The sequence below is a fragment of the Ambystoma mexicanum genome, chromosome 6p (genome assembly GCF_040938575.1).
Source record: "Ambystoma mexicanum isolate Mex_15411 chromosome 6p, UKY_AmexF1_1, whole genome shotgun sequence".
NCBI lineage: Eukaryota > Metazoa > Chordata > Amphibia > Caudata > Ambystomatidae > Ambystoma > Ambystoma mexicanum.
Window position 1 is genome coordinate 851,729,555 of NC_090935.1, and position 10,595 is coordinate 851,740,149.

The window sequence follows — 10,595 nt, forward strand, 5'->3', positions numbered from 1 at the left end:
AGCATGACACAGTGATCACAATGACTGATAAGCTTGCTCGTAAAATCTGACACGAACGGCACTGATTACAACAGGTCATAGAAACACGTGCATTTTAAATAAACATGCAAAAGTCAAGCTGCAGTTTGCAAGGCGGTGAACACGGGGCCAAATGCTTGCACATTGTCTATCTTTATAATTCGTGACAGTAGTACATTTAAAATAATTATAGAAAATAGAAAAATGAACCATAGCCATGTCATGCATCTTTGGGCAATATCCTTTAGAGTTTCACAAGCAATAATGCAAAAGGCGCTTTGTAAGCCGACTATATTATAGCACAGGCTTTCATTAATTGCAAACAGCCTGCGGCCCACAGTCCATGTTTAAATAAACGCAGCAACAATAAAGTCATAAAAGAATAAAGCCGACTATATTATAGCACAGGCTTTCATTAATTGCAAACAGCCTGCGGCCCACAGTCCATGTTTAAATAAACACAGCAACAATAAAGTCATAAAAGAATGATGACTATTCTAACATGCTGTAATATATCCATTCAACAGCGAGTTCTTTTTCTCCTTTGATTTAGGCAGCACTATAACCACCAGAATAACGGTACATGCCCTGCCAATGAATGGTACCAAGTGAAATACAGAAATACAAAGACCAACCTTGAAAACAAAGCCACAGAAGTTGCTAATCTGTAAGTCAATTTAGTTCACTTAATAAATAGCCTGTAGTAGAAGTAACATAACACTAAGTAATGGTCGTTTCTAATTAATTATAGGAACCAAGACCAGAGATGGCAATACCCGGCCACATCCGAGAGTCTGACCAGTCTCAATAGTCCTAACTTCAGTCTATGGACCATAGGTGGGTTTAGTGTGCGTGTCTAGAACAGTGTAATCTAGCCATCGCCTTGATGCTATCCAGTTGGGAATTGCAACTCTTTTTCTATTTCATTCTTATACATTAATATATGTATATTTATCCTTTTAGATGTGCTAGTGTGCCTAATGGGGAACAAGAATAATCTACCACAAAGTAACCATTTGTCCTGAAGATGGCCCAACATTTACCTTAGTGATCACTGTTGACAGAGGTGGTACACTACAAAGGGCCGAAACATATGTCGACTGCTAAAGGGAAAACCTAATGTTTTTTCCCCTGTCACTAATGCATATTTTGACTCACTGTTATGCACAAAGCTGTTTAAGTTGTAGTATTCCCCTGTTAGAATAGATGAATGATGACTGAATGTTTTAATTGAAAATGTATTAAGTTTGCTATGTTTTGTTAAGCTTGTAACGTTTTTAGGTATTCTTGTGATTATTAAAAAGATAGAATTTTTGTACCTAGCAGCATTTTTTTACATTTTTTTGCAATTCTTCCCAAAAAGGCGATAACCTTACTAACAAATTGTACAGGTTAACCTTCATCTTCACCTGTGACCCATACAGGACTTAAAGAGAGGGGTAGTCGATCTGTTTTTTCACAAACTTTTTCTCCATAGAAAATCCCTTCTTACAGTTTTGACCCCCCGTTAACAAAAAATAGGGATTACCCATTTATATATACCCAAAAAAAAACCCTCCATGGGCTCAACGCCTGCACAGCCCGACCTATGTGGGAGATAGATGGTCGTCCGAGTCTGGCTCATTCTGGAAAGGAGGACGTGGCACAGTAGCCTAGCCGCGCCTAGCCGCAGCTTGCCCCTCGTCGGCAACAAGTCTGCCGGACGGGTGAGCCTGGTTCTGTGTGGCGATGTGACGTAGGTCTGCATGCAGAACCTCACGTGATACACGTGCTTCCTCTTGCAATGTAGCACGTGTAACACAGAGTTCCTCCTGCAAGGCCCGGCTGGACAACCGCTGCACCTCCCGACAAGCCTGTAGCTCAGTCGAGATGGTACGCTCAAGCTGTGCAAACCTCTCCTCTGCCCGCTGCCTCTGGGACATCATAAGGACACCCAGAGTGGATTTGAGGGAAGCATACTCCTCCCTCAGGGCATCCATGTGCGCCTCTGCGTGAGCAACAATTGCTTGACACAGAGACGACATTTCAGCCTGGCGTTCCCTGTCTGAGGCCGCCATGCCCAGCCTGAGCGAGCGGGCCGTGGACCATGCCGCCTGCTGCTGGAGAAGCACCTGCCTAGCAGGGGGGAGCACAGATCGGGCCACACGCTCCATGCTCTCAGCGATGTTCTCCATTGCTGCCCAGTGCCGTTCTGAATTGGCAGTCATGTCTTGCTCCCACTCAGTATACTGCGGTTGCCTCGCTGTGTTGGCACCGCCCGCGGCTGCACAACTACATGCCCCCATCAACGTGATGTCCCAGGCACATCAGTGACTGGTGTGGAGGGTGACCCTGCGTCCCGATCCACCACGGGCGGAGGAACCAAGACTGTCTGATCCCCCAGTGCAGGTGTCGCGGACAGAGGAGTGTCCACATCAGAATCACTCACCCCTGACACATGGACTTGATGCTCATCCAACTCAACATGGACGTCAGAGTCGTCATCAAGGCTGGACTAATAGGCAGCTACAGACAAGATGGACTGTAGCACTTGGGGGGTTTTGTGGCCTACCACCCCACGACCCCCACTTGTGCCAGGTTGATGTAGTGGTAACAACCCTGTGTCTGGCATGACAACACCATCCTCCGCCTCCATTGCGTCAAAACCTGAAAAATAGAAAAAAGGTCACTACACATGTCAGAAGCACACAACACACACACCGACAAAAAACGCATCAGGCAGACATGTGACACACAACATATAACCTGGCATGCATGCTGGGTCAACTTTGAATTGCTTCTGTGATCAGACCTGTTGAAAGGTGGCAGTTTCCATGGAAGTGGGTCTATGCAGTGCAGAAAATGTGTACGCCACTTACTACCTACATGTACAAGGACTCCATGGTGTGTTTCAGGAAATGTGAAGGCAGTGCAAGGTCAAATTCAGGCATCACGTGCATTGTGCATTCAATGTGTACCATATCTAGAAGCCAAGCACCCCTCCACCCCAGTACAAAAGCAGGGATGCCTAGCATGGTATCAAAAGGCTGACCATAGACCTGTGTATTGACAGGCAGTGTTGACTGGCATCAACAGCTTAATGTGATTCAAGTGACAACACTGCAAATGATGATGGGAAAGTAAGCAGGACACACGATAAAAACTCTGGAGGCCGCCCACGTGTGAAGAAGACACAACAACAGTTGGACAGAGTCATTGGCCATTGAACAGGCTGAGGCCTGTAAGCCACACAGATTGTCAGACCCTAAACATGTGTGCAACGCAGTACTGAGCCACAGTTGACATGGGAAGGCTGATGAGATGCCATGCAATGTAAGTCACCCAGGACTTGTATTACAGTGATCATCCAGTCAAGGACACATAGGGGCATGTGTGCAATGCACATGGAGCATGAATGGGCACTCATGTCCCTGCGGGACATCTGACCTATGCACAGGACAAGTGAGATACCCTGCATCAAGTACTAAGGCTGTACCACACAGCATATGTCTGGCAGATTGTATGCTGGAAGTTAGCATCTACACAGGACGCATGAACAGGAAAGTACACATTGGCAAGATTGAAGCAGACCAGTGCAAAGGTGGAACTGGGGTGCAGAGTGGCAGAGGAGGGGCAAGGGAGCATGCCTACATGGAGTCCCCGCATGCAGGCAGAGGAGACATGCACGTCAGTCATACAATGACATTGTGCCTGGGCTGAGAGGAAGGTCACCCCACGCCACATGCAGAAGGACCAGTGAGCTGGAACATGGACCGGAGGGGCATACTTGTAACCAGCATGTCAGTAGGGTGCAATAGTGGTGATGCGGACAGTCCCTGTCTGCTCCACATGTCCACCATCCAGCAGAGCAGACATGCATCACGGAAGCATTGCATTACTTATACATCAAAACCATGTACATGTCACATGTAGTGGCAATCATGCACAACACATCCCACAAGTGAAACACACACGTCCTCAACAAACACGCATCAACACTCACTGGACTGGGCATCAAAGTCCAGCATCTCTCCCACTCCTTCGACCAATTCAGGTGGTATGAATTCCGCAACGAGTGCCTCATGCGGAGTGAGCTCTCCCTCCTCTGGTGCAGGCCCACCGCCAGTCACCAGAGTCAAGTTGTAATTAGAGGCACGCTTAGCCTTAGTGCTGCGTTTGATGTCATGCCAACGCTTTTTGCACTCTTGCGCCGTGCGCACCTCATGGCCGAATGAACTGACATGTTCCGCAACATGCTTCCAGTGGGTGTCAGGTTGGGCAGCCGTAGTCTGACTATTGGCACCCACTAGCATGTCACGGCTGTGGCCCTGCACGTAGCCCACGAGGAAGTCCAGTTCCTGCTTGCAGAAAGGCATCTTCCTCGATGTGCAGGAGGTCGTGGCTGTGTGTGGGGTCCCAGCCTGTGCTGCAGGTGCAACCTTCCTCCTCTTGGACTGTGGTGCAGACCCTGGCTGGCTAATGCCGCCCTGACCAGTATGGCCAGTGGGTTCGGTGGATTGAGCCAAGGGAGTGGCAGGTGGAGGGACGACCAAATGCCTGACTTGTGTCAGTGGCATCTGGGTGCCCTCTAATGGACCCTGTGCAGCAACATCAGCTGTGGCAGGGTCATTGACCGCAACGGTCCTGGTTGGCAGACTCACAACCGGGGTGTTGTTGGGTGCATCTGCCCCTGCACTTGCCAACACCCGGCTGTTCGGGGCAGCAGATGACATAACTTCCCCAGGGACACGTGTCTTGGTCTGAGAAGCCCTGCCTGCCCCTATGGTTTCGCTCCTGGCCTGTTGGAAATCTACCAAGGGCTCCTCAAGTGCCAACGCAGCCTGCGCTGGCAGACCCTGAGCCTGGCTGGCGGTGTCCACAGCTGCACCTGCAGCTACCACTACCCTTGGGCCTGTGGCAGTCGATGGAACGGACTGCCGGGTCACACGGGCGCCAGTGCCAGATGCAGAAGCTGCATCCCCCGGAGCCACAGGGGGTGTTGGCATGACTGCACCGACACATGGCACAACATTGTGCTCAAGTGGCGCACCCCTGCCTCTTCCCACTCTGTGGCCGCTCTGGACACCCTGGAGTCCCCCTACGCCCTGGTCACCACGGCCACTTCCCCGACCACGCCTGCCACGAGGAGTACGCCCAGCTGAGGCGCCCCTCACCTTTGGTGTCCTCCCAACCATGGCACAGATGTAGTAGTGCCGGCACAGATGGAGTAGTGCCAATGGGAGGTGTACACCACAATTGACCTGGGCAATTGGGGTGAAGGGGGTGGGAAGCAAGATGTTAACAGCCCCCCTGCACCTGCAAGGCTGTATGTGACCCCGGTGATGTAGTGACGGGTCACGCAACGCTCAAGCACCCCAAAACTGCAGTAAAACCGTGCACGCAACCCTGCAGCCTACGTGCGTGGAATTAACCTCCCGCAGTACGCGGTGGCACCCAGTAACACGAATAACGCGTACGCGTGGGACACGCAGGCTACTATGACATCAAAAATGGGTGCGATACACAGGGGCACCCGCAGTGGGAAAAATAGCATGTGCGACTCACCGTCTGACTAGCGCGATGCAGAAAAACACGCGTAGCCAATACCCCCGCCTAAAGAAAAGATACGTCCTTGATAGCTGTGAAGTTGTGACGGCGCGCGAAACAACAGGAAGCAGCAACACACGTCGGTCTCCACGAAAGGCACGTACAGCGAACTGCTGGCCCCGCTCACCTTAAACCCGTGCTGAGGGAAACGGCCGCGCGCGTCACGTCACTTACACGCATGGGCCCTTTCCTCGGATTACACGCAGACATGCAGATTTTCACGCGCGCTGAAACGCCCATGCACGCCTGCGCGCGTCACGTCACAGAGGCGCTTGCGCTTGAAGGGCCTTCTGTCCAATGAAATTGCATATGCGTGCAGACGCGCTTACGCGCTAAGGGCCTTTCCTCGAATTACACGCTGACGTGCAGAATTTTCACGTGCCAAATCACTCTGTATCAAGCTGGCCACGCGTAAGCAGACGGGAGACCACACTCCTGCCCAGAAGGCCGAATTACTGCCCCCCAGAGCCCCGAGCATGCTCCCACCTGCCATCTGCTGCTGCCTGACTGCCTGCTGCCCACGTGCCCTGCCATTTGCTGCCTGCACATCAGCCAGGGGTGCTGTTGCTGTGACCACCCCTGCTGGAACAAAAGACTCCCGACTGGGATTACATCGCTCCACAGCCCAGCCCCAGGACCCAGTTGCCCACCCACTCCTGCCTCTGGGGTTGTCATGTCGGGCACTGCAACATCTGGCACCACTGACAACCCCCGGCCAGAGAGGCAGAGGGGCACCAGCTTCACTGCCACCGAAGTTAGTGTCCTAGTGGAGCAAGTCCTGGGGCAGTATGATGCCCTCTTCGGAAGTTCCCGCGCCGACAAGGAAGGACGGACTCGGATCTGGACGGACATCGTGACTGCCATCAACGCGGAGGAGGTGGTAGTCCGCGACTTCTAACATGTCAAGAAGCGCTGGGAGGACTTCACGTCCAGGACCCTCAACAAGGCCCGGCGCCTCTTGAAGGCAGCGGATGCTAAGGGGTGCCGGGGCCACTTGTCGGAAGATCAGATGAGGGTCCTGGAACGCATATCCCCAGCGCTCCACGTCCAGGACCTTGAGAGGCAGACCCGTCTGGAGTCGAGCGGTAAGTGCACATGCATCATGATTGTAAGCTGTGCGTGTGGTGATGTGCCAGTAGTGTTCTGGTTGCACATCTGTTTGTATGGGGCCGAGTATGGGTGTGGGTGTACAGGGCCGTGAGGCTAACACATGCGAGGGCTGTCATGTGTGAGACATGGATGGTGCTTGTGTGTGTAGGCTTGCATGCCAAATGCAGTTGTGTGGGCACACATGTTTGGATGAATGTGTATGTAAGTAGGCATGTTCGTGATATCACGCAAGTTGAAATGACATGTGTGTTGGTGATTGTGATGCCATGTCTGAGGTTTGCCAATGCCACTCATGTACAACTGTCATGTGTGTATGTGTCCATTGTACAGTGCCCTGATGCCTGTGTTTTATTTCTCCCTGTCTGCAGCGTCAACTGATGAAGAGGGCGGAGAAGGTGCTGTGGAGCACAGCGGCGGGGATCCTCCCAGGTTGTGATCTCGTCGGGGAGTGAGGAGTCCGGTGCCCCGTCCCAGGCCGCAGCTGCCGGGGGGAAGTCCAAGAGGTGGAGGTTGGATTTGGACTCCTCGGCAGCAGAAGGGGCAGCTGGGACCCCACAGGGCCCAACGGGGGAAGATGGCACGTAGTCATCCAGGTTGGTGGGGGGTTTGGTGGAGGAGGAGGCCGTGCAAGCAACAGAGATGGGGTCTGGAGGTTGGGATTCCACTGGTGCTAGTCGTGCAGTGCAGGACCAGGGACAGGAGGCAGCACAGGCCGCCGCGGAGGTGCCTGTGTGCAATCCTGTCCCTGATCCTGTCACTGCATCATCTTGCACCAGCAGGGATGCCTACGTCCAGACCCGTTTTCAGGCAGGGGATGAGCTCACAACAACTGGCCTTCCTCTGCCTGCGGACGTGGCTATCCGGGTCCGGGTTGAGCCTGTCCTGACTGGTGTGGCGTTGCGTCAACGGGCCATGCGAGGTGACCTGCAGTCTTTTCATGAGGAGACTGCACGTCATCTCAAATGGCTCGTTCACCGCGTCGGCCTACTGGGACAGGTCACCCAGGCCGGATTCCACTGTTTGATGGGGCTTGCTACGACCCCCTCCTCAACTGAACCCCCTATGCGCCAGTCGTCCTCCGTGCCATCTTCCCACCCATTAGTCACCTGGGTGCCCTGTGGAGCTGCCTCTGATGGTACGGCCAGGCTGGTGGAGGAGGCATCCCTGCCACAGTCAGGAGTCAGATGTCCAGCAGGGGTGGCCACATCAACGACTGCACCCCAGCCAGCGGAGGATGTGCAGGCAGCAGGAGGCAGTGCACGGGCAGAGGCACAGCAGCAGCAGCAACGTGGTGGGAGCCATGATGACTCGGGGCCTTCGACATCAGAGGGGCAGGCATCGGCCGGAGGGCAGGAGGACCCAGGACAGGAAGTGTCTTCCGTTTGTCAGCGGTTGGGCCACGCCATAGATGCGGAGCGGCAGCGGGCGGAAGAGGCACGGCACACGATGGTCAGGGCGGAGAAGTCCATGCGGAGGGCCCTGAGGCGGGCCGAGTGCCTCGAGGTAATCCGCAGGGGGTTGGAGGTGGACATGTCGATGGCCCTGCGGACACTCGGGGCCACGGAGGAGGACCGCCTCCGGGACATTGAGCAGGAGTAAGATGATGCCCTGGCCCGGGACATCCAAAAGTGAGCCGTAGGACTAGCCCGCTGCCCTTGTAAATAGTTCTGTAGTTAGTGTTAGGTTTCCTTTGGTTTTGCATTATTTTTTTTACCTTTTGGAAAATGGGCCACATTTTTGTATATAGTTTTTTTTTATTAGGTAGTGTTATTAGATAGGTTTCATTTCTTCTGTTGGGATCATGGACCCTGGATTGTTAATATGTATATAGTTGACTGTTGGATTTTCATTTTTTTTTAATGATTTACCCATGGAGCAATGGTTTTCGATTTTAATTTTCCATTGGATTTACTTTTGTGGACTGTGACTTTGGACACCTTTCCTTTGGATTATGATTTGTGGTTTTGGATTATTTCACGGACATGCTGTTTTTTTTTTTTTAATTCCCATTTTTGTTTGTTTATTTTTGATTCAATTTATGGTGCTTTTAATACATATTTTTTCTTCAAACTTCAATGTGTAGTATCATCTCATTGGTTTCATGCATATCATGATATGGGTTTTGACATTCACTGACACCCATTGGGTGTATGTGAGGGACATGTGTTTATTTCCAAACTTGCAATTGGGGTTCTATCATGTTATTGCCATTTCTAAGTGGGTGGATGCAATACTCGGGTGGGTGTTTGGCATTTGGAGGCTGACCATAAGGGCCAGGGATCTAGATTGTGATGACATGTTGGCTGGGGGGCATGTGTGGGGGCCTGGTGGAGGGTGCCCTGCACTGCTGGGGGTGGGGGTGCTGGGAGACATGAGTGGGGGCCTGGTGGAGGGTGCCCCTGGATGCTGGGGGGTGGGGGTGCAGGGGGACATGAGTTGGACATGAGTGGGGGCCTGCTGGCAGGTGCCCCACAGTGCTGGGGGGTGGGGGTGCTGGGAGACATGTGTGGGGGCCTGGTGGAGGGTGCCCTGCACTGCTGGGGGTGGGGGTGCTGGGGGACATGAGTTGGACATGAGTGGGGGCCTGCTGGCAGGTGCCCCACAGTGCTGGGGGGTGGAAGTGCTGGGAGATATGAGTGGGGGCCTGGTGGAGGGTGCCCCACAGTGCTAGGGGGTGGGGGTGAAGGGGGACATGAGTGGGAGCCTGGTGGAGGGTGCCCTGCACTGCTGGGGGGTGGGGGAGCAGGGGGACATGAGTGGGGGCCTGGTGGAGGGTGCCCCTGGATGCTGGGGGGTGGGGGTGCAGGGGGACATGAGTGGGGGCCTGGTGGAGGGTGCCCTGCACTGCTGGGGGGTGGGGGTGCTGGGAGACATGAGTGGGGGCCTGGTGGAGGGTGCCCCTGGATGCTGGGGGGTGGGGGTGCAGGGGGACATGAGTTGGACATGAGTGGGGGCCTGCTGGCAGGTGCCCCACAGTGCTGGGGGGAGGGGGTGCTGGGAGACATGAGTGGGGGCCTGGTGGAGGGTGCCCTGCACTGCTGGGGGTGGGGGTGCTGGTGGACATGAGTTGGACATGAGTGGGGGCCTGCTGGCAGGTGCCCCACAGTGCTGGAGGGTGGAGGTGCTGGGAGACATGAGTGGGGGCCTGGTGGAGGGTGCCCTACAGTGCTGGGGGGTGGGGTTTCAGGGGGACATGAGTGGGGGCCTGGTGGAGGGTGCCCCTGGATGCTGGGGGGTGGGGGTGCAGGGGGACATGAGTGGGGGCCTGGTGGAGGGTGCCCTGCACTGCTGGGGGGTGGGGGTGCTGGGAGACATGAGTGGGGGACTGGTGGAGGGTGCCCCTGGATGCTGGGGGGTGGGGGTGCAGGGGGACATGAGTTGGGGGCCTGGTGGAGGGTGCCCTGCACTGCTGGGGGGTGGGGGTGTTGGGGGACATGAGTTGGACATGAGTGGGGGCCTGGTGGAGGGTGCCCCACAGTGCTGGGGGGTGGGGGTGCAGGGGGACATGAGTGGGGGCCTGGTGGAGGGTGCCCCTGGATGCTGGGGGGTGGGGGTGCAGGGGGACATGAGTGGGGGCCTGGTGGAGGGTGCCCCTGGATGCTGGGGGGTGGGGGTGCAGGGGGACATGAGTGGGGGCCCGGTGGAGGGTGCCCTGCACTGCTGGGGGGTGGGGGTGCTGGGAGACATGAGTGGGGGCCTGGTGGAGGGTGCCCCTGGATGCTGGGGGGTGGGGGTGCAGGGGGACATGAGTTGGGGGCCTGGTGGAGGGTGCCCTGCACTGCTGGGGGGTGGGGGTGCTGGGGGACATGAGTTGGACATGAGTGGGGGCCTGGTGGAGGGTGTCCCACAGTGCTGGGGGGTGGGGGTGCAGGGGGACATGA